The 24,801-nt window shown below is 53.7% G+C and overlaps 1 protein-coding gene across 4 annotated transcripts in view; it reads right to left on the bottom strand.

The window, feature by feature from the left end:
- Nucleotides 1-24,801, bottom strand: part of PTP4A3 (protein tyrosine phosphatase 4A3) — an 88,446-nt gene that overhangs the window by 26,050 nt on the left and 37,595 nt on the right. The window contains exon 1 of one of the 4 annotated variants that reach the window (XM_066578733.1): nucleotides 6,596-6,735. The exons of 2 other annotated variants lie outside the window; for them this stretch is intronic. The gene's annotated coding sequence lies outside the window, so the exon portion shown is untranslated. Of the gene's footprint in view, nucleotides 1-1,806; nucleotides 1,968-6,595; nucleotides 6,736-24,801 lie in introns of those variants that run through there. One more of the 4 variants, XM_066578732.1, reaches the window with a different exon arrangement.

Below are 24,801 nucleotides of genomic sequence, written 5' to 3'. Positions count from 1 at the left end.
CAGAATCTTCCATACACACCCGGGACCGGCGGGGATCCCGGAGGATCCCATATCATTATATATCAGATACAATGTGAAATCTCAGTATATTTAGGGGGACCCATATAGACCTGGGACCGGCAGTGCCAACAGAGGACCCTATGTCATCAAATATAGGATACAATGTAACATCTCTATATATAGTCATGTATACAGACCTGGGACCGACAGGGCATCACATAGGATCCGATGTCATATATCAGATACATTATAGCATATCAGCATATATATGGGGTGCCCATATAGACCGGCAGGGATCACAGAGGATCCATAACATTATATATCAGATACATTGTAACATCTCAGCATACATAGGCGGTGCCCATATAGACCGACGGGGATCACAAAGGATCCATAACATTATAGGATACAATGCAACATCTCAGCATATATAGGGGGTTGCCTATATAGACCGGTGGGTATCACAGAGGATCCATAACATATCAGATACAATGTAACATCTCAGCATACATAGGGGGTGCCCATATAGACCAGCAGGGATCACAAAGGATCCATAACATTACATCTCAGCATATATATAGGGGGTGCCCATATAGACATTCTGGGATCACAGAGGATCCATAACATTACATCTCAGCATATATATATAGGGGGGATGGGGCGCCTTATAGACCATCAGGGATCACAGAGGATCCATAACATCATATATCAGATGCACTGTAACATCTCAGCATATATAGGGGGTACCCATATAGACCAGCAGGGATCACAAAGGATCCATAACATTACATTACATCTCAGCATATATATGGGGGTGCCCATATAGACATTCTGGGATCACAGAGGATCCATAACATTATATAACATCACAGCATATATATATAGGGGGTGCCCATATAGACTGGCGGGGATCACAGATGATCCATAACATTACATCACTTCTCAGCATATATATCGGGGGGCTTATAGTCCACCTGGGATCACAGAGGATCCATAACATCATATATCAGATGCATTGTAACATCTCAGCATATATAGGGGGTGCCCATATAGACATTCTGGGATCACAGAGGATCCATAACATTATATATCACAGCATATATATATAGGGGGTGCCCATATAGACTGGCAGGGATCACAGATTATCCATAACATTACATCACTTCTCAGCATATAAATGGGGGGGGGGGGGCTTATAGTCCATCTGGGATCACAGAGGATCCATAACATTATATAACATTTCAGTATATATTTTATAATTATATATATATATATATATATATATATATGGTGCCCGTATAGACTGGCGGGGATCACAGATGATCCATTACATTACATCTCAGCATACATACGGGGGGGGGGGGGGGTGCCTTATAGACCATCAGGGATCACAGAGGATCCATGACATTATATATAGGAGATGCCCATATAGACCGGCAGGGATCACAGAGGATCCACAACATAACATTACATCTCAGCATATATATAGGGGGACCCTTATAGACCATCAGGGATCACAGAGGATCCATGACATTATATATAGGATACAATGTAACATCTCAGTATATACAGGAGATGCCCGTATAGACCGGCAGGGATCACAGAGGATCCACAACATAACATAACATCTCAGCATATATATAGGGGGACCCTTATAGACCGGCAGGGATCACAGAGGATCCATGACATTATATATAGGATACAATGTAACATCTCAGTCTATACAGGAGATGCCCATATAGACCATCAGGGATCACAGAGGATCCATAACATTACATTTCAGCATATATAGGATCAGATACAGACCTGGGACAGGCGCTGCCTGGCGTGTACAGGGCTCGGCACAGAACCAGTCTCAGCTGCCCGCTCCGAGCACATGATCCGCTCCTGTCACACACTACATGCACTTCTAAGACTCTTACAGGAACTAATCCCCGCACAAATACGCTTTTCTTCCTCCTCCTCCTCCTTCTCAGGGCTGAATGCCGGTTCTGAGATGACTCAGGGGAGAGCGCTCCCCGCAGCCACACAGCAGCGCTGCAGGAATCCTGTGGGCACCGACGGGCGAGGGAATTCCTAGCAGCGGCGAAGCAACCAGCGTCCCAAAATAGCCACAACACGGGGGGTTAAAGGGGCACGGCGGCAAATCATACAGGTCAATGCAAGCTATTGTTCCCTGCTATCAGCCAGTGGTTGATTGTAGGACAGGTGGATGCAAGCTATTGTTCCCTGCTATCAGCCAGTGGTTGATTGTAGGACAGGTGGATGCAAGCTATTGTTCCCAGCTATCAGCCAGTGGTTGATTGTAGGACAGGTGGATGCAAGCTATTGTTCCCAGCTATCAGCCAGTGGTTGATTGTAGGACAGGTGGATGCAAGCTATTGTTCCCAGCTATCAGCCAGTGGTTGATTGTAGGACAGGTGGATGCAAGCTATTGTTCCCTGCTATCAGCCAGTGGAGAATTAAGATTGGCCGATTATAGGGCACTGATTAATATGTAAATTGACAGGTGTAAACACACGCGGGGATCGGTCGCTCAGCGATAGATCATTCATGCAGACCTACAAATCATCGTTCACCTGCTGCACGCCATGGAACGACCTGCTGACTGGAGAGCAGCGGCCACAAGGACTGACTAGCGGCGCCGTGACGAGTCAACGAACTACCCAATTATTGCTCAGTGCAAATGTGCGCCTGGCGAACAATATACAATCGCTGTGTCACCGCTGGTCGCCGTGTAAAAGGGCCTTGGATGTAATCTATTGTTCCCTGCTATCAGCCACTAGAGAATGAAGACAGATGAATCCTCGGATGCTCTCCACTAGGCTGGACCCCCACAATCTACGCCGGGGAACAAGCGACAGAAAAACCATTTCATTGCAGATTCACCCCCCTAAATTGAAGAGGTGGAATCTGCACCCCAGTTGGCGCCGCGGGTCACAAATCCTCTCCCCTCTGCTGCTCCTGCAAATGAAGGAGGGTCCGCACGGAAAATCCGCCCCATGTGGGCATAGCCCTAGGATGCATCCAAACTTTGTGGGTGAGACGCAGTTAAACATGGCACAAAACCGCGTCTGAAAGATGGCACAATGCAGCGTTTTCGCACTGTGATGCATCCGTCCGCAGTTTATACCGCGCCTCGGCCGCCATGTCTGAATGGAGGCGGATTGTAACATTGTCCGGTGGGATGAACAACGGGAACCCCAAGAGTCGCCCCCATTATCAGTACATCACCTCTCCGTGCAGCAAAGACCCTGCAGAGACGCCCCCCGTACGTGAGGATACGAACCGCGCCATTCTACTCTGGCTAGAAGCGGCACCTGGACTGTGCAGGTGCGGCGATCCCCGATGGAGCCGGATGACTGATACGTATGCTTATCGTCAGCCTCGTGCTAATCGTGCCATTCAGGAACGCTCTGCTGCCATGGCAACAGTCAGGCCGTATGGTGGGGGGTTTCATACGAAAACCCTGCAGACGCGATCATGGTGGAAAATATCGCTATTGAAAGGGGCAACGAGTCGCATCTGCCACCAGCGCCCCCCGCGGCCGCCTGCGGGCCCCCGCCATTCACTACAGCACTTATTATACGTTCACACGGCGGTAACTGGCGTGAAATCCGCACCCAAAGCCCCCCGTAGTCCTGGGAATCTGCACTGTAGTATATATGGTGCTGATACAAACCTGAAAGTGGGGGAGGGGAGCGGCGCCATTCTGATGGGAAGATCAGAAAACGGACATCGACTGGACTAAATTCATACGCAGATTGTCCGCTCAAAAATAGAAATCTGTAAGATTGGCGCAGAATTATGTGGAGTTTAGTTGACATCCACACCCAAAAAAAATCACGCCGCAGATTTCCTCCGTGTGCGGATGGCGCCCGTTCGCCTGTGGGGTCACCTCTGCAGCGGAAAATCTGCATTTACCGCCTGAATCATGGCGACCGTCACCCCTCGTTTCATGGCGATTCTGCACCACATGATGCAAGTTTTGCGCAGCAAACCCACCGCGTGCGAACAAACACTTCAGCCGCGTTCTCACGCAACGCTGGGATTGTCTTTACCGCGTTTCTCTACCATTTTGAGGTTTCTGTTAACTGCGCAGCAAAACGGCCAGAAAACTACGTTTTACGGTGAAAGGCGGCGGTTTTGTGACTCAGTTTGGGGTAACGTGCCCGTAGATGCCAACCGGGCGCAAAGCGGCAGCGCTTCACGGTCCGTCAGAAAATACCGCAGAAACACGGAACAAAAAGTAAAAACTCAGCCTAGAGGGCCCCAAATGGCGCAGGGGCCACAATACAACATGCTGTTGTCAACGTGACTTCAACCTCCACCTAAAGCAGAGTTATTACTCGCTGGTATCTGCCATTGAGTGCAAAAAAAACCCACAAACCACCAACTATCCCCCTGGATAGTGGACAATTAAGGGATTTTCCCATTTCATGCACATGACCCTCAATCCCTGTGCAGCTACTGGTGGGGTCTGCCAAACATAACCAGGGTGCTTGCTGTCAGTGAATGGAAGCATTTAGAGGGTGAAGCAAATCCTGATCACTGCCACCCCTCAACAAGCGGCCAACGAGGACTGCGCTGCTCAGAAGCTCTTCTAGGCGGTGGATGCGTGCCAGATGTCCTACCACCCATGCGGAGCCCCCCGCTGGTCTCCAGAATGGGGGTCCCGTATTCCCCTCTGCCTGTCACTGCAGGTGACACGACCTCCATCCTCAGGATCGGTGGGAGTCTCGGCGGTGAGACCCCCACTAATCAGCCGGTTGCCCCCTATCCTGGGGGAGGGGGGTGAGAAGCCAGAGAGCCGGCAGTGCAGAAGCGAGGGAACGGGTTACATAAGCGGGAGCCGCCTGAACACGCCGGCTGCACTAGAGAGATCATCCCACGGTGACAACAGCTTCCCGGTCGCCATGACAGCAGTAACCTTGTTTTGATTTATGTAAAGTGGCGACTACTCGCTGTCAAGTTTCAGAGGTTACATCAAACAAAGCGTGCGCCGACATCCCGCGGACCGCCGCAAGACTGAACGAAGGTCAACATGGCCTAAACCCACCTGCGCTCTCCCACAACAGCGCCACACCTGTCCATCGGTTGTGTCAGGTACTGCAGTTCCGCTCAAAAGCAGTGACTAGGGGCTAAGGTGCAATACTAGACACAACCTGCGGCTCAGGGTGGCGCTGTTTTTTGGAAGAAAATAGCCATGTTTTTTTTAATCTTGGACTTCCCCTTTATTATTCACTGGAACAGCAAACTATAAGGTCACAAGGGGGCGCCAGCGCCGCAGAGTCCCCACGCGGGAGATCCATGGGAAATCTTTAGGTACCCTAAACAAACAATTCTCTCATATTTATCTTTTTTTCCCTTTTTTAGGGATAATGCCCCCAGATGGATTTTACTGCGGTTCCCGCGGCGTACCTCCGCACGTGAGCGCCGCTGCTATTAGGTTCTATTGAGCCTAGTAGCTTTTCTGCCAGCCAATGCTCCCACGCCTTATTTTACACGGCATGTTCTAATTTCCATGGAATCACGCTGCAGGGGGTCTCCAATAATATAGCCGTGATGGAGACCGCGGAAAAACACGCAATATTTTGTGATCAGCAGCAGATGCGGTTTACAATCGCGGTCAGCATTAGCTGCATCATCCAAGGGGTTAAATGGGCGCGATTGGCGTTCTAACTCTGATCATAGGTGGCTGGCAGCTGTATGCAAAAGCTGATCACGCTCGACTCACGGACCCCCTCCATCCTCTCCGCACCCCCGGACCCCCTCCACCCTCTCCGCACCCCCGGACCCCCTCCACCCTCTCCTCACCCCCGGACCCCCTCCACCCTCTCCGCACCCCCGGACCCCCCCCCCCCCTCCACCCTCTCCTCACCCCCGGACCCCCTCCACCCTCTCCTCACCCCCGGACCCCCTCCACCCTCTCCTCACCCCCGGACCCCCTCCACCCTCTCCTCACCCCCGGACCCCCTCCACCCTCTCCTCACCCCCGGACCCCCTCCACCCTCTCCTCACCCCCGGACCCCCTCCATCCTCTCCTCACCCCCGGACCCCCTCCATCCTCTCCTCACCCCCGGACCCCCTCCATCCTCTCCTCACCCCCGGACCCCCTCCATCCTCTCCTCACCCCCACCACCATGACACATCAAGGTGGTCAGAAAAAGGTTAAAAAAAAAAAAAAAAAAGTGGTGTCGTTTGTTGCTGAGAAACTACAAGGAGCATCTTTTGCTCTGGAGGACCCGACACAATCATAGATTACAGACAACCCACTGCAATGCTTCATTTGCCCTGCGGGGGTGCTATAGCTGAATTGAACACTAGCTGTCAACTCTTCAACGTATTTGCAGGCACTTTTTTGAAAGATTCTTCATTGTGCAAAATAGACAACCCCTAATTCAGAAGTGACAACCAATATGGCTTCACGCCTGGAAACAAAAAACTAACAAAAAGTTCCCTCTGATTGAATAAACTATATAATACAGCGATCTGGTAGTAGAGGGACATGAGTTACGGAGAGGCGACTGCGCCACCCGATATGGCGGCAGAACTGCAAACAATATCCCTACATTGGAATGAAGACGGTCATTACCTCCGCGAGGCGTAAGCAGCGGCCGACCTGCTGCTGCCGGGGGATGCGGCTCGGTGAAGACGGTCTCTGGGCTACTTATTGTCTGCGGAGAAGGTCTTGGCTCCTGTCTTCTAAGGGTGTTCCAGCCAAATATAGGCTGGGCCAGCCGCCCGGCAGCCCCGTGTTGGCATGTCTTGTGTAACCCGAGCTCACATCACACGTACACCAGGTTACATGGGACTGACCTCCGTGTTCTCCAGGAGGATATTTCAAGTTTTTTGCCATATATGCTGTGTCTGCAGAGCCAATGGCACGATTTACCCCCCACCCCGCCCCCGCTATTATCGCTCCCTCATCCGCAGTATAACCGGACCCAAAAGACACGAAAATAATAAATAACACTTTAATTTTAGAACAAAGACGTAAATCCCCAGGAAATCCCATGATGAGAATCCCGTACAAGGCAGCGGCGCTCAACGACTGCGCTCAACTCGGAAAGGGCCAAAAGGCTGACCTGGAAACGCGACTTCCTGCCACATCCCCTCCGGTGGAGACCATCCAGCCGCTTCCATAATGATTAACACGTGCAGCTTCTTCCCCCAGAGGCGGCCAGTCAGGTGACCTCCGTGTAGCGGTCGCCGACCGGGGTCGAACAGCTGCAGTAAGACTACAACTCCCTCCAGGGTGTGAACTGAAGGACCCGTTGGCATAACATGGCCCTGATGACCGGCCTCGCTGGAAGTCGCTCCGATCGCAGGATTTTCCCATCTGATGTGGATTCACACAAACTGATCCACGGAAAACTTGTCACGTGATTTTATGCTCCGGGGTCAGGGGGTAATTTCCATCCAGGGAAGCGCCAATCGTGAGAGCGCCGAGGTCTAATAAAGGGGCCACTCAGTGTTTTGTCCATTTGCAATTTACAGCTGAGTAAAACTTGTACCCAGTTAGCTCCCTCTAGTGGTGGCAGCAGGCAGCCAGGTGGTCATCATTTATCCCTGCAGGCAGGAAGTTTACGCTCTGCTCTCTATAAGGATATGTTAATCCAAATACAAAAACCTAAGAATAAAGCGGGGTACAAATGCGGGCAATTTGATTCGAACATGTCTGTGGATGATTAGCAGGTCAAGTGGCAGAGCGCCCCCTATTGGCCATTCCCTCCCCCAGGGTGGACACGAAGCAGCAGCACACGACTACTGGTTTGGGCAGACCTGGCGCCTGTGCTATATTAGGCCGCTCATCCGTGGTTTTCACGGGCCGGGCAGTACAGCGTGTAATTTAGGCTCAATAACAAGAAAAAGATGAATTAAACCCCAGAAAGTGGAGCCGCCTGATGTGCAGCGACCGCACCAGTGAGCTGGATCTGTGCGCTGGCACCGCCAACAGGCTTACAATGACAGAGCGCTGGGTGCCAGCCGCGTGGGCAAGAATGTCCAGATCTAATCTGGTTCAGTCTACTGGCTCTGTGATGCCCGCTGCCAGCTCTGCTGCTGACCAGTGACAGTTAATGGGTTACAGACGGAAGCGATGGGCAAACGGAGGCGACCTCTAGCTTTACGGAACTAAAAACTCACCCATCTTTAAAAAGGGCCGTCTTCCAACAATGAGCCAACTTGACGACTGCGGGGTCCAGCCTAAGGGACTCCCACCAATCCAAAAAAATGGGGGTCCAGAGCAACGAAGGCGGCAATAGTCGCACATGTGCAGCTGAAGGTAACCCAAAACTGGAAGTTCTCCCCAATCCACAGGATAAGGGATAATCTGCAGATTGGTGGGGGGGGTCACTGCTGAGACCCCGACAAATCTCCAGAATGGGGGTCCTGTGTCCCCCATCCTCCTCACTGTGGGGTTACGGAGGAGGCTGCTCCATTCACCATCGGCCCATTGAGGTGAGCGCATGTGCTCCGTGACGTCACTGCGAGGGGTGAACCCCCTCAACTACATGGGACTCCTGTCTGTATATTGATGGGGGAGCTTACTGGTAAGACCCCCACCTGTGGAGAGGGGATAACCTTTATTGCAGGATGCCACGGACCCCCGCTTTCAGGGTCAGTGGGGGCTTTGGGTTTTTTTAACGACAGCAAAAACTGCATGTGGTTTCCAGAATAAAAAGCATGTCTGCAGTTTATAAGGAGGCTTGTTTGATGCACTTAAAGGGCCACTCTGACAAAAACACATTTTCCCACCCCCGCCCCGTCACACTGCGTATTCTGCAGCCCCCCACACCGATCAGACGCCAACTTGATGGAAAGATTTCTCACTTTCTATTTCAACCAATCCCATGATGCATCAGCCCAACATTAGTTAGGGCTATACCATTCTTATCTGTGGGGGGGGGGGGGGGGCTGTTTGACTCTCATTACCTTCTGAATTCACTTAAATAAGCAGAGTATAAGCATACAGTCAGGAGGAGGAGCTGTGATCTCCTCTAGTATACCTGCGTGATCCTCATCAGTAACTATGACAGGAGCGTCTGTGTCCCCCACAACACAGTTTCAGTGGTAGGTCCATGTAACTGCATCACACAGACTGAGAATCTGACTAGTATATGAATACATAACCCAAGTAGATGTGAGCCGGTCAGAACTGAGATCACATGACCATCCGAGGAGAAGGAGGCCGGGAGCTTCTGACAGAAATAACAAATCAAAGTAACATCGGCTCATATATATATATATATACACACACATATATACATATATATATATATATATATACATATGTACATATATATACATACACACACACACACACACACACGGGCGATAGCTACATAGTAAATGAATAAAAAAAATAAAAACCCAGCAAATACCCCGGAGTCTGCATGCAGCCCTTGCAGGTGGCACAATCAGCAAGAGCACGGCAGCGGCTCAGCGGTAGTCACGGAGTTTGTATGTTCTCCCCGTGTTTGTGGGGTTCCCTCCAGGTACTCAGATTTCCTCCCACACTCCGAAAACATAGTAATATGTGAATGTAGATTGTGGCCCCCGTGGGGCCGGGGTGCGGTGCAGGGGCCAGCAATCTGTGTAAACCATGCAGGGTACAAGTCCTGCAGCGGCCATGTATGCGGTTACTCCTCATGCACACAGCAGCCTCTGCTGAGTCACCCGGATTGGGGTTTAAATCCAAAATGAACCCAAGAATGTTTCCATCCACCGACAGCAAGCAGAGATCTTACATGGAGATCAGTCAGAAAGCTGCAGAAGTTTAGTATTTCTGCTTCGTTTAGCGACGTCTGTACATGGGAGCTCAGAGCAGCAATTAATGTTTGCAGATTCCACCAGACGCACAAGACGGGCCCCAAGATCCACTCTACACCCCGGGGGCCACGAGACACCAGCAGTAAACATCACTGCCGACAAGAGATTTACCAGAGCGCAGCATGCAAGGGCTCTACAGCGTCATCCGAAGGGGGAACCGTTGCTGCGCATCCCAGGATCTGAGGGAGCGTGCCAGCAAGTGTGCAGCGCCTCTACAGGAGCAGCCAAGCATTACACGCCTCCCATTAAAGTCAATGGGCTGCCGGTGTGAAGCATGGACATAATGGGGACTCTAGAGAGATGCCCTCCATTCTGGCTGATAGGGGGTGCTGAACGGCTGCCCCCCTCTTCAGTATTTGTGTTACACTTAACCCATTAAGGCCCTGCGCCATTGTAAGAACACTTTGCAGGTTTAAAGCTCCTGCGGTCTAGCCGGGGTCGGTCAGGTTCACGGTCGTGCCTTCTCTTTTACAGGCTACATAGTGAGGCCGCGCAGTTTCCCGCATGAGACCCGGTGATCACATGATCGCCCGCGACCTATCAGAAGAGGTTTATAGAAAAAAAACGCTTCAGTGGTAAAAATCGTATCGCACTCACATGCAAATTGCGTAGCACGCGAGCGCGGCGCGATTCGGTAAGATCCTACAGGAAATAGGCGATTCACTGCGAGGAATCATCCCAAAAATAGGACAGCGAATCCCGCAGCGCTGGGAGAGGGAAACCGCTCAGGTGCGGAAATACACCGAAGTCAATGGGTCACTGTCACACGGAATAGCGAGGAACCCGGCCGTGTGCCAGAAACACAAGTCTCACGCTCGTTACAATGTAGCAGCGCAGATAAAATCCAGCCAGCCATCATATTAGATGCGGGTGAGCCTTGGTACAGCTGGGAGAGGCACGGCAGCGCCCCGTCCCTGGCGGGGTCCAGCACGGCAGCGCCCCGGCCCTGGCGGGGTCCAGCACGGCAGCGCCCCGGCCCTGGCGGGGTCCAGCACGGCAGCGCCCCGGCCCTGGCGGGGTCCAGCACGGCAGGGGTCCGGCTTCAGAGGCAAATAACTCGCCAACACAACAGCAGGGGTCTTGGAGCTCACATACGGTGCAAACATCCCCCAAAACTGCATCAGCAAAACAGTGCGCCATTTTTGGTGTGGCTTTACCCCGTGAGCGGGTCTCATTACACATTGCCTATTTCCATATGACGATGTCTTTGGCGCTACAAGTTGTTATTCTCTATCAGAAGATGTAAAGCAGATCCAACACCGGCCAATGAGAGGAATCGACGGATCCAGCAGCGGCGCTGCTTTGCATATATTTGCATATTTTTGGCAATAGTAATAAAACCAATTCCCCCATCTGCCTGACATGCTGCAAGTATCCAGCGGCCTCCTATCACCCCCCTGCGCAGCCACAGAGCAACATTACTGCCCCCTCCTGGATTTGTAGCGTGTGCGGTCGCAGTCATGCGAGGACAGGGAGGCGGCGGGCACGAAGGTCTTTACCGGGTTACTCTGACCACCGACTATTGGTATTCACATGGCTGAGCAGCCCGACATCCGCCAGGTGGGCACTGCGTGCTTCATGGCGGGCGCCGCTGATCTCCTGCATTGTCATTTTTTGCACAGCTGGAAAGGTCTTTATTTTCTGTGTATGACATTAGGCGGAGAGCGGACCCCACAACAATCCTCAGTGGTCTCGTAGCTAGGAGTACAAGAGGAAATACAGACAGTGCAGGGAGAAGTATAAACAGCAGTGTAAAGAACGGCGAGCGCAGTTAACTATTTACTGACCGTTCCATAACAAGGCTCGATATATAATGGAGAATAAAGAATTCAGGAGTGCCAGGGGCTTAACTACTACGCCCCCCTCAGGACAGGACATGAGTGGTCCTACCAGAAGTACAGGTCATCCCCCTTCCGTGATCCTGTGATAACCTGAGACCCCCACCGATCCAGAGAACGAAACTCCCGTTCTGACTGTCCCTGCAGAGGGCAGGGCGGCTTCTCCTTCTGGCATCGGCGATGGCATGCTGATTGGCGGTCACCTGGCTTCTGGCGACGGCCGCAGCACCGGATCCCAGCGGCAGTGTAACTACAGACAGGCCTATTAAAGGGATGTTGTGCTGTAACTGAACCGGCCCTTTAAATCAACTATTGTACAGTTGCAATGTTATGCCGACAGCCAACAACGCCGGGAGGACGACTAGAAGAGCGGCTGGGGGGCCACACTGCAGTAGTGAATACTCTGGATGACACCAGAGAACAAATGAGGCACCACAGACCCCACACAATATCCTGATTACATCATGGGAAAACATTGGACGGAACACCTGGGACTCATTAACGCTCAAAACGCTACAAAGTATCATGTAGGAAACACTGCGCTATTATGTAACAGGATGACAGAGCCCCGCGAGGAGCTTCACGCTGGAAGGGCAGCAGGACCCCCCCTCCCCAAATCCTTAAAGGGGCCATTCAGCTATTTAGAGCGAAGTCCCATAGAACAAACGGATATTTACCCTCCGGTTCAGATAGATATACCCTGCGATTCAGCCGGTCCCTGTTGACAGAGGAAGTCAGGTGATCGTTGCCTGCCAATCAGAAGTCCGAACTCCTGGCAGCATGTGATCGCTGATACCAGGAGAACGAGCAGCAGTGCTGCGGCCTCCGATTGGCAGGCGGTGGTCACCTGCCTTCCGCTGTCAAGAGATCGGGGGAATCGCAGCGCTGGATCGCTGGGGTTGAGGGAGGTCAGCGGGTCTCCAACCCCTTTATAATGATGGTTTTCTTCAAGGGCCTCGCAGGAGCGGGAGGTAAACCCCGCTGATCAGGGCGGTCGGGCACGGGAAAACCAGCGCACTGACAAAACCGTATGCGGTCGTATTGCGGCTGCACATTGTACAGCGCGCGCGGCCCGACCGACCGTGTGAATACAGCCCGAGTCTTGGTCACATGATTTTGCTGTGGACTTTAACAAACCCTTTCGGAACGCGAATACGCGCAAAAATGGGACCTGCTGTGATTGGTTTATGCAACCCGAAGTCGTGTGAAAAATACGCCAAAGCCAATCAACGGGTTCATTCTTCTCGTAATACAAGACGGAAGTGCGCCGTGAGAATGACGCCATTCTGAGAGCGGCGCAGCAGGCGGAGCCCCCACTACGTGACTGAAGTAAATGGGTGCCGGGAAATACAGCCGGAGATGAGGCAGATACCGGCGCTTCCCACGGCAACCATATCAGATCGCGCCATTGTGCTGCAGCCATCTAGGTCAGATCCGTATAAAGCCGCGCTCTGTGCCGCGACTCCATGTAACCGACACCGGACTGCGCCGATAACAGGGACAGCGCTGCGACAATAAGACGTCAATGACCCAAAAAGCAGCGGCTCCAGTCCTGACATCTCTCTCCATCTGCTGTGCCCTGGAATTCATCCTATTGTTCTCTGTTATCAGCCGCTGTACACAAGGAAGAGGATGGAGCCTTGTCTGATGTCAGGGGAAGCTGAGACCCGGTAGGTTGAATGCCTACCTGTCACCTGCGGAGACGACGGGCACCAGAGATGTGGCAGACGCTCCTCGCCCCGCACTCACCATGAAGGCCATCTTCTGTTACTGTGCAGATGAATACAATCTATTGGTCCCTGTTATCAGCCATTTCCAGCAGTCTACTCGCTATCAGAGAGGTTGGCGGCAGGATTAGCGAGGTCAGCCTCCCCCCCATGATCCCTACTTGATCTCCCGTATCTCACTTACATTTACCTCCGCGGAAAGGAAGTGAACGCACCGCCAGACCGTTGCTTTCAATGGGTTTTCAAGCGAACGGAGGAAAGAAGAAGCGGAAACGTTTAATTCGATTTTTCTGCTCCCAAAACGGTCAGAGAAGGAATAATGCTGGAAACGCCCAACGCAGATGTGAGCCGCCCGAGACCGCCAGTCCAGCCGTAGGAGCAGCCACTGTTTATGTTCTATAGTTGGGACAGATCGATTATTTATCAGTGGAAAACCACAAATTCTGCACATTTTTTTCCCAACTTTTCCAGAAAAAAATGTCTTTGGGGGAAAAAAAAAAAAAAAGAAAAAACAACTTTATGATTTTTCAGTTTTTTTTCCAGGTCTTCCCATCTGTAACCGAGAGCGGACCACCCACAGCAGATACCCCGTAAGCGGCGCGTCACTGGGGCGCTGGGCTGCGGCTGTTAACCCTTCTATCTCCAGGGTTGAGTTTCGCTGCAGATTTACAATTCATGGATTTTTCCAGAAACGCTGCAGATTCATTGCAGAAAATTTTTGCACCGCGAGAAGATTTTAGACGTTGGCAGAAACGCTGCAGATTTGGTGCTCACCTTGTAACTTCTTACATGGTCGGCGCAGCCCTTCAGCCGGCAGCCTCTAGCGAGCGCAGCACCGCTGGTCAGCTGATGCCGCTGGGCGAAGGGGTTGTGCTGACAGCATAAATAACCGCGAGTTTAGGGGGAGCGCCGTAGCTGCGAAAATCAGCTAAAAATCCACAGCCGGGGTCGCCGATTCTGAACGCACCCTCTGGCTGCAGTTTCTACACGCAGCGAGATGTAGAAGCTGCAGAAGAAAAACCCTGCAACTTTTTTAATGAAAAACTGATAGGCGGCCTAAAATACATGGATTCAAGTGTAAAAAAGTGGCCCCCGAAATGCATCCAGTCGTTAAAGGGGTCGTCTGAGTTATTTCACTATTATTTAAGCTGTCTACCCCTGTATAAATATAACCGCTCTTATGCTCCCCGCGCCGCAGCCGTCTGCCTCCCCTGAGATATACTGGTTACACGCGGCTTTAGCCTGTGTACAGAACGGGGCTGCTGCAGCCAATCACAGACCTCAGTGCCCAAATGGCTCCAGCAGCCTGTTACATCCAGCAGGTGGGCTGCTGCAGCCTGTATACCACAGGTCACAGGATACAGCGAGAGGCGAGGATACGATTCGTTTTACACATGAGCCGCCTATTTAAACTAAATTGTGTCTGGTTGGCATCAGTGCGGGGGCTTGGGCGCAGGACCCCACTGGCTGAACACATCCGTCTTATGGGGGCCGGAGATAGGACCGCACTGACTAACGGGATCTGCTCATCCGGTAATAAGCCAGATCGCCCGCTGGGAACTGAAGTAGCGCAGCACGAAGAGACATTTTATTCTGCTTGGATTATGTGTGGAGAATCAGTGATGGAGGTTGCAAGCGGATCGTCCGGCGCGGAGAGCCCCCGGGGCGAACTCGGACGCGCGTATGCAGATCTGGTCCGTGAAATACGCAGTGTTTTCCCAGACCACACCGGCCGGTCCTTGCACACTGATCCAGTAATATTGTTCATGCATACAAGAATGCCATAAACACACCTAATACATATATCACACGGCGCAGAGGAGCGAGCAGCGGCGCCGGGTGCAACAGGGAGAGGCGATATATGCAGATATACACACATACCAAAATGTCATTAAAGGCAAATAATGCATATTCTTTTCAGCCAAGATCTCCAGGTGTTGCAGAACCGCCCCGCGCTCAGAGCCCATCGCCCCCCCCCCGCTTAGAGGCCACCGCCCCCAGAGCCCATCGCCCCCCCCACCCGCTTAGAGGCCACCGCCCCCGCGCTCAGAGCGCATCGCCCCCCCACCCGCTTAGAGGCCACCGCCCCCCGCGCTCAGAGCCCATCACCCCCCCACCCGCTTAGAGGCCACCGCCCCCACGCTCAGAGCCCATCGCCCCCCCACCCGCTTAGAGGCCACCGCCCCCGCGCTCAGAGCCCATCGCCCCCCCCACCCGCTTAGAGGCCACCGCCCCCGCGCTCAGAGCCCATCGCCCCCCCACCCGCTTAGAGGCCACCGCCCCCGCGCTCAGAGCCCATCGCCCCCCCCCCCCCCGCTTAGAGGCCACCGCCCCACGCTCAGAGCCCATCGCCCCCCCCCCCCCCCGCTTAGAGGCCACCGCCCCGCGCTCAGAGCCCATCGCCCCCCCCCCCGCTTAGAGGCCACCGCCCCGCGCTCATCCGCAGGCGCCTTTCACTCAGCACGCCGACTTCCGCGCTAACCACGGTACAACGCCCCCACTGATTACAATGTGGCTTTGTAGACCTGCGCTCGGATGCAGTGTATCTAACACCGCGGTTGCTGAGCGCTGTCTGTTCTAGTTTCACTCGTTTTATCGCACCTCGCGCCCATCACTACGAAGCGCTGTCAAACGTATTCAAAACCGCCGAACGCCTTTGTGCGAGAGCGGCCTTATAGCGACAAGACCGTTATCCCGTGCTAATGACCCGCCAGAGTCCAGAGAAGCCGCCCAGCACGCCCCCGGGGTCTACCCCCATCAGCAGCTGGGGACTGGAGATCTGCAAGCTCCCCTACAGGAGATCAGCGGCGCCTCATACAGGCAGGAAGGAGAGCTACCATATAAGCAGGGCAGAGGATGCAACACGTACTGATGTAGCAGAGCTCAACACGCCACTAAACTATCACACTACATCATGGTTCGGCTTCGCTGCAGTCCTGTGTAAAACCACCAAATCTTTCCGGCACCCAACAACAGACTCAGCAATTTTTCTGCATTTTAGTGATTTTCATCTGTTTTGTATCAGATTTTCACACAAGAAAAAAAATATTTGACTTCCTGTTTTTTTTATGGTTCCCATGGTTACACACGTTAAAAACAGATCAGACTCGCACCAGGCGGGGGCCATCCGTTTTTTATACACCCATAGACTTGAGTGGGCGATTCTTGTATGATAATCGCCCCATAACAGGCCGCGCTGAAGGGTTTTTCCGTGGTAAACGCGTAGAAACGTTTTTTTCTCTGTCCCATTTTTAGACTGACAGATGGGTGCGAAGATCAGATGGGAATGGCGCCCGCTCACACCAACAAGAAGAGAAATCGCGATGCATCCGGTTTTTAGGCCAATGCCGGCCCCAGAAGCAGTTGAAATGTCCCTTAAGAGATGGGCTTGGCGAACGGCCAGCGTTCCTGTGTCAGTCTCCACTGCAGCTCTAGCATTACTGCAGGATCAGGATGAGCAGCGCATCTGTGGGCTACAGAACCTCCCAGAATCCTCCACTACATCCGCCCACCGACGGACCAACAAGAAACCTACAGAAACTTTCCCTTCCTTCCAGGGTCCGCAGCGAGCGCGGCACTGCTGGCATTTCCTGCTCTCCATCTCTGGTCTGTGTTCAATCAGTGATGTCACTGCCAGGGGGGCATCCCCAGGGGAGCCCAGCGCTACAGCTGCTCTGTGTTACCGAGAAGTGCGCACTACTGCGTAACAGCGCCGGCCATTACTGGCAATGATCAGCGTCACCGAAGAAGGTCCTTCCATCCGTCACCATATACACCCAGTGTCAAACCCTCCGGCCACAGAAGTAGTTGTGGACCCCGTCCTGCAGATCTGTAAACGATGGGAGTTGTGGTGATTAGATGAACGGTCTTGTCACCGGAGGCCCAATAAGTGGTTCCCCCCTTGGCCTATAAGAGGCTCTTGGAGGCCCCTTGTGTGCAGTGACCTCTTCTTCCGCTTGTGTAGAGCTTGTTGACCACTAGACGCCTCTACGACGCAGAGAAGATGTTACACCCCGTTACCAGAGTCTGAGAGGGGCGCATTATTGGGATGTGAGAAGCTGGAGGGTCGTATCGATGAAATGTGGCCCAACATCTTGTATCCAAGCTAGAGGCGGTACTACAACCCCCATTCCCGTATCACACCTTGTATCCAAGCTAGAGGCAGTACAACAGAGTACTAGAGCCTCCACTCCCCCCGTATCACATCTTGTATCTAAGCTAAAGGCGGTACAACAGGGCACTAGAGCCTCCATGCCCGCCCGTATCACATGTATCCAAGCTAGAGGCAGGACAACAGGGTACTAGAGCCTCCATGCCCGTATCATATCTTGTATCCAAGCTAAAGGCGGTACAACAGAGTACTAGAGCCTCCATGCCCGCCCGTATCACATTTTGTATCCAAGCTAAAGGCGGTACAACAGGGTACTAGAGCCTCCATGCCCACCCGTATCACATTTTGTATCCAAGCTAAAGGTGGTACAACAGGGTACTAGAGCCTCCATGCCCGTATCACATTTTGTATCCAAGCTAAAGGTGGTACAACAGGGTACTAGAGCCTCCATGCCCGCCCGTATCACATTTTGTATCCAAGCTAAAGGTGGTACAACAGGGTACTAGAGCCTCCATGCCCACCCGTATCACATTTTGTATCCAAGCTAAAGGTGGTACAACAGGGTACTAGAGCCTCCATGCCCACCTGTATCACATCTTGTATCCAAGCTAGAGGCAGGACAACAGGGTACTAGAGCCTCCATGCCCGCCCGTATCACATTTTGTATCCAAGCTAAAGGCGGTACAACAGGGCACTAGAGCCTCCATGCCCGTATCACATTTTGTATCTAAGCTAAAGGTGGTACAACAGGGTACTAGAGCCTCCATGCCCGCCCGTATCACATTTTGTATCCAAGCTAAAGGCGGTACAACAGGGTACTAGAGCCTCCATGCCCGCCAGTATCACATTTTGTATCCAAGCTAAAGGCGGTACAACAGGGTACTAGAGCCTCCATGTAGGGAAATTCTCCCCGTGATCCCGGAGCATAAAGTCACGCATCAAATTTCCGTGGATCAGTTTCAGTGTGAATCCACATGAGATGGGAAATCCAGCGATCGGAGCAATGAGGCCGGGTCATGGTGCCAGACTAACTCGTAAACAACTTGTTACGGAAAGGGGTCGGAGGAGGATGTCAGGAATCATTCTGATGAACAGGCTGCACAGTGAGGAGCAGCAGAAAACAAGGCTGGAGCGCCAATCAATGTGCCTGAACGCACAGTTCGCAGTTCTTCCGCACGGATGGGACATATAAGACGACCGGTTCCAGCACCATTGTGTCTAAGAGAAACAGAAAGACGAGACTCCAGCGGGCAAAAGAGCGCAAAACTTGTATCACTGAGCAGCGGGAAAAACATCTCCTGGTCAGATGGGTCCAGATGTCTGTTGCTGATGGGAGGGCAGAATTTGGTGCAAGCAGCATGAATCGCTGACCCCTTCCTTTCAGCCGTTCAGAACATGTTAGACCACCATCTAATCTGCAGCATATACAAGCAGCTTCCTGTCCGCAGGGGCCGATATTCCTGCAGGATGATTTCATCAAATTGCTGCTGTTCTGATGGCCGAAGGAGTCCAACGCTACTGGATGGGGGTCCCTAATAAAGGGGCCATTCAGAGATCTGGATAACCGTACTGCGCTGTATACATCTGCCACGGCTGTAACTGCGGTCCGTATTCCGCTGATGGCGACTATTAGAGCGGGAAGGTTTCCGAGAACATTCTAGAAGGAACTTGCTAGTAATTCATGAATCAGTTCTACATTTATATAAAACCTATCTTTGCAGAGAAAAGTTCCGGGACTTTCTAGCAGAATCTGTACTTCTATGTTCTTCCTGTCTGCGGATGGGAAATTAGGCTGAAAACCCTGTAACCAGAATACTTCTCAGAGCTGAGGGTTTGTTACAGTACAAGGCAGCCTACACCATGCTCTGAGAGGATACATTGTATCAAGAGCTGAGAGCTGCAGATGTCTGCGCTGGATACATTGTAATCACCCCCACTAATGGATACATTGTATCAAGAGCTGGGAGCTGCAGATGTCTGCGCTGGATACATTGTAATCACCCCCACTAATGGATACATTGTATCAAGAGCTGGGAGCTGCAGAGGTCTGCGCTGGATACATTGTAATCACCCCCACTAATCAGCGGTGATCCCACGTACGGGTTGAACGTGGCCGGGTCCATCCGATCAGCAGACCTCAGCAATGGGTCTTCTGGTGGGTGGATTTTTGCGCGGATTTATGAGAGCACGTTCAGCAGAGACCGCGCACCCATCCCACAACACACGGGCACCCGTCTCGTGCGCTGCGCGGGTCACTGAACAAGGCACGTTCCATTCGCATGAAAATGGGGCATGCAGCGATTTTTCAATCTCAGATCGCGGCACGCACGCTTACGGACGGAGTCACGCGTGGAGCCGCTTCACACCACAGACTGAGGGATTGTAGCGAATTGTAAAGGGGGCGAATTTGGAGCAAAATCCAAATGCAAGACGTGGATTTGGCGACGGATTTAGCGGCACCCGCGCAATACTGCATGACTGTTAGGATAAATTCACAAAAGGATTTCTGCGACTGCGCCATTCAGCCGATTGCAGAAACCCAGAAGCTTGCGGCAGAAAAACGCCCCTCAGATACACGGAAGAACGGTCAGAAATGTCTGCAACAAATGTGGTGCGCGAATATACCAGAAACAAGAAACATGGCCCAATCCCCCGGACCCCAGGCAGCAGACCCCGCAGGACGTGTTCCTGGCTCCCAGCGGCGGCCGCCATGTCAGCGGAGCAGCGCATTCAAAACCTCCACAGAGAGTCATTGTTATGCTTGTCAAGAATGTGCGGAGAAGGTTTTAATCAGAGGACCACCCTGCAGTACTGGCCGGGGAGCGCAGGCCGTCCTTCCGGCACATGGAACAGTAGAGGAGGGCGGGGGGCTGCAGACGAGGGGAGTCACAGCCTAAGGCCGGCAGGGCCCCAATCTATAGACACACCAGAGATCCTACTACATCCCCACAGATGACCATCTGACCGCCGCCGGCCGCAGCCCAAATGACACCTACTCTCTAAGGAAGTGTGGCCCCTGCTAAATAATGCAGCAGAAATGGCCAAGCGGAGCGGGGAAAGGGAAGCGACAACAGCGCCGCGCAGGCTGTAGGGAATGAACTCTAGGAGGAGGAGCCAGGAGACGCCGCCGGACCCCTCCGATGGCCATGGATGCAGTCATTTCAATCTACAAGACCCCCTCCGCATTGCTTCAGGACAGCCGATTCCTGGTCACATCAGAAAAGTTGTCCTGGAGTGTTTTTTTTTTTTTTCCCCCACCAATGGAAACTTGACCTGTAATAAACAAAACTGGCCCCAGTCTACATCCAGCAGACCATGGAGTGCAGGGGCCCGGTGAACAGCCCATCGGCAGGGGTCCCAAGGGGTAGACTCCCAATCATCTGCCATTAATCTAAACTGAGAAAATGCCACCCTGGGCTGGCGTCAGACCTGGCACCCCTGGGTGAGTGCTGGAGCCCACCGAGCCTGGGGGCGGCCCACTCAGGGTTGGGATCAATCTGTCCTCATTCTTTGATGTATCTGCATCTTTAAGAAAATCGATACAATTGACAGCGGCATAGCAGGAAGCCGAGCTCCTCCTCTTCCGCTACTTGGGCGCCTCTCTCAGTCATGAAGGTAATAGAGCCATATGAATTGCGGGTGCAGCAGTGCGGGCCTATAAATAATTCGAGGGGGGGGGGGGGGTGTCAGCGCAGGGGGTCTATAAAATTACTCGAAGGTGGGGCAGCGCAGAGCCTATAAATGACTCAAGGTGGGTGGGGGCAGTGCAGATCCTATAAATGACTCGGGGAGGGGGGGACAGAGCCTATAAATGCCTCAAGGTGGGGGGGGGGGCAGCGCAGATCCTATAAATGACTCGGGGGGAGGGGGGCGAACAGAGCCTATAAATGACTCGGGGGGGGGGGGGGGGGGGAGGGGAGAAGCACGGAGCCTATAAACGACCCAAGGGGGGGGGGGGGGGAGAGCAGCACTGAGCCTATAAACGACTCGGGGGGGGGGGGGGGGCAGCACAGAGCCTATAAATGACTCAGGGGGGGAGGGGGGCAGCGGAGAGCCTATAAATGACTCAAGGTTGGGGGGGGCAGCACAGAGCCTATAAATGACAGGGGGAAGGGGGACAGCACAGAGCCTATAAATGACTCAAGGCTGGGGGGGGGGGGGCAGAGCCTATAAATGACTCGGGGGGGGGGGGCAGCACAGAGCCTATAAATGACTCAAGGTTGGGGGGGGGGGGGGCAGAGCCTATAAATGAGTTGGGGGGGACGGGGACGAGAACATCGCCTATGAATGACTCTGGGATGGGGGCCAGCACAGAGCCTGTAAATGACTCGGGGGGGGGGGGATGGGGCAGCGCAGAGCCTATAAATGACTCGGGGGGGGGGGGGGGGACAGCGCAGAGCCTATAAATGACTCGGGGGGGGGGGGGGGCAGCGCAGAGCCTATAAATGACTCGGGGGGGGGGGGGCAGCGCAGAGCCTATAAATGACTCGGGGGGGGGGGGGGGGGCAGCGCAGAGCCTATAAATGACTCGGGGGGGGGGGGGGGGGCAGCGCAGAGCCTATAAATGACTCGGGGGGGGGGGGCAGCGCAGAGCCTATAAATGACTCGGGGGGGGGGGGGGCAGCGCAGAGCCTATAAATGACTCGGGGGGGGGGCAGCGCAGAGCCTATAAATGACTCGGGGGGGGGGGGGGGGCAGCGCAGAGCCTATAAATGACTCGGGGGGGGGGGGGGCAGCGCAGAGCCTATAAATGACTCGGGGGGGCAGCGCAGAGCCTATAAATGACTCGGGGGGGCAGCGCAGAGCCTATAAATGACTCGGGGGGGCAGCGCAGAGCCTATAAATGACTCGGGGGGGCAGCGCAGAGCCTATAAATGACTCGGGGGGGCAGCGCAGAGCCTATAAATGACTCGGGGGGGGGGGGGGGCAGAGCCTATAAATGACTCGGGGGGGGGGGGGGGGGCAGCGCAGAGCCTATAAATGACTCGGGGGGGGGGGGCAGCGCAGAGCCTATAAATGACTGGGGGGGGGGGCAGCGCAGAGCCTATAAATGACTCGGGGGGTCCAGCGCAGAGCCTATAAATGACTCGGGGGGGGGGGGGGCAGCGCAGAGCCTATAAATGACTCGGGGGGGGCAGCGCAGAGCCTATAAATGACTCGGGGGGGTCCAGCGCAGAGCCTATAAATGACTCGGGGGGTCCAGCGCAGAGCCTATAAATGACTCAGGGGGGGGGCAGCGCAGAGCCTATAAATGACTCAGGGGGGGGCAGCGCAGAGCCTATAAATGACTCGGGGGGGGGGGGGGGCAGCGCAGAGCCTATAAATGACTCGGGGGGGGGGGGGGGCCCAGCGCAGAGCCTATAAATGACTCGAGGGGGGGGGGCCCAGCGCAGAGCCTATAAATGACTCGAGGGGGGGGGCCCAGCGCAGAGCCTATAAATGACTCGGGGGGGGGGGGGGCCCAGCGCAGAGCCTATAAATGACTCGGGGGGGGGGGGCCCAGCGCAGAGCCTATAAATGACTCGGGGGGGGGGGGGCAGAGCCTATAAATGACTCGGGGGGGGGGGGGGGGGCAGAGCCTATAAATGACTCGGGGGGGGCCAGTGCAGAGCCTATAAATGACTCGGGGGGGGGCAGTGCAGAGCCTATAAATGACTCGGGGGGGGGCCAGTGCAGAGCCTATAAATGACTCGGGGGGGCCAGTGCAGAGCCTATAAATGACTCGGGGGGGCCAGTGCAGAGCCTATAAATGACTCGGGGGGGCAGCGCAGAGCCTATAAATGACTCGGGGGGGGGGGGGCAGCGCAGAGCCTATAAATGACGGGGGGGGGGGCAGCGCAGAGCCTATAAATGACTCGGGGGGGGGGGCAGCGCAGAGCCTATAAATGACTCGGGGGGGCAGCGCAGAGCCTATAAATGACTCGGGGGGGCAGCGCAGAGCCTATAAATGACTCGGGGGGGGGGGGGGGGCAGCGCAGAGCCTATAAATGACTCGGGGGGGGGGCAGCACAGAGCCTATAAATGACTCGGGGGGGGGGGGGGGGCAGCGCAGAGCCTATAAATGACTCGGGGAGGGAGGGGGGCAGCGCAGAGCCTATAAATGACTCGGGGGGGGGGGGCAGCGCAGAGCCTATAAATGACTCGGGGGGGGGGGGGGCAGCGCAGAGCCTATAAATGACTCGGGGAGGGAGGGGGGCAGCACAGAGCCTATAAATGATTGAAGGTGAAGGGGGGGGGGGGGGAAGCAACACAGGGCCTATAAATGAGTCCTGAAGCGGTCCCTGAGGCCATCAGTCGCTCCTAATCGGACAACCCTTTTTAGTATCTGTGTTCATTTTTCTCATAAAAAACCACCGCATCAGAGATTTGCAGGAAAGGATCCAATATTTTGGTAAACTTCTCATGACCCGACGTTAATCACATTACGTATACGTGGTTTCATATAAAACTTCTAACATCTGTAGGATAATAAGTGCCCCCTGTCTGCTGCCCATGGGGCCCCCTCTTGCATCACTGCTGGATAAGGCCACACCAGGGTCATGGGAGACGGCCGTGCTTTGATGCGCCCCGCTCCGTACCCACCAGGAAGAAGCTCTGGAGGCAAAACACAACTGCAATTTCACTCACGAAAAAAAATAAAAAATAAAAAAATGACTACTCCGACCCTGGCACAAGGAAGAGAGGATTTGCATAAACACTATGCAGCAATTCACGCTCATCGGCTCCTCGGAAACACAATGTTCCAGCGTTCCTGCAAATTGATGCATTTAGCAGCGTGATGTGAAAGGGGGCAAGAACGCGCTCTACCCATCGTGGAGAACAGGAAATACATCTCGCCAAAGTTACGGGCAAGATGCAGATTATATGCTCCCATTTACATCCATCTGACCGCTCTATACAGAATGCAGGGAGTCAGTGCGGGAGCGAGACAGCGGGGGGGCAGAATGATGGCTACTAACCTGCTCTGTGCTGCGGGGATTACTGCGCCTCCGCTATGTAATGTCCCACCAGACCAGTGCAAAGCTGCCTGCAATACCCTGTGCTGCGGGGATTACTGCGCCTTCACCATGTAACATACCACCAGACCAGTGCAATCCCTCCCTGCAATACCCTGTGCTGCGGGGATTACTGCGCCTCCACCATGTAACATCCCACCAGACCAGTGCAATCCCTGCCTGCAATACCCTGTGCTGCGGGGATTACTGCGCCTCCACCATGTAACATCCCACCAGACCAGTGCAATCCCTGCCTGCAATACCCTGTGCTGCGGGGATTACTGCGCCTTCACCAT

The sequence above is a fragment of the Eleutherodactylus coqui genome, chromosome 9 (assembly GCF_035609145.1).
Source record: "Eleutherodactylus coqui strain aEleCoq1 chromosome 9, aEleCoq1.hap1, whole genome shotgun sequence".
Taxonomy (NCBI): Eukaryota; Metazoa; Chordata; class Amphibia; order Anura; family Eleutherodactylidae; genus Eleutherodactylus; species Eleutherodactylus coqui.
Note: the sequence above shows the minus strand (reverse complement) of the source record. Positions and strands in the feature narration are given on the sequence as shown.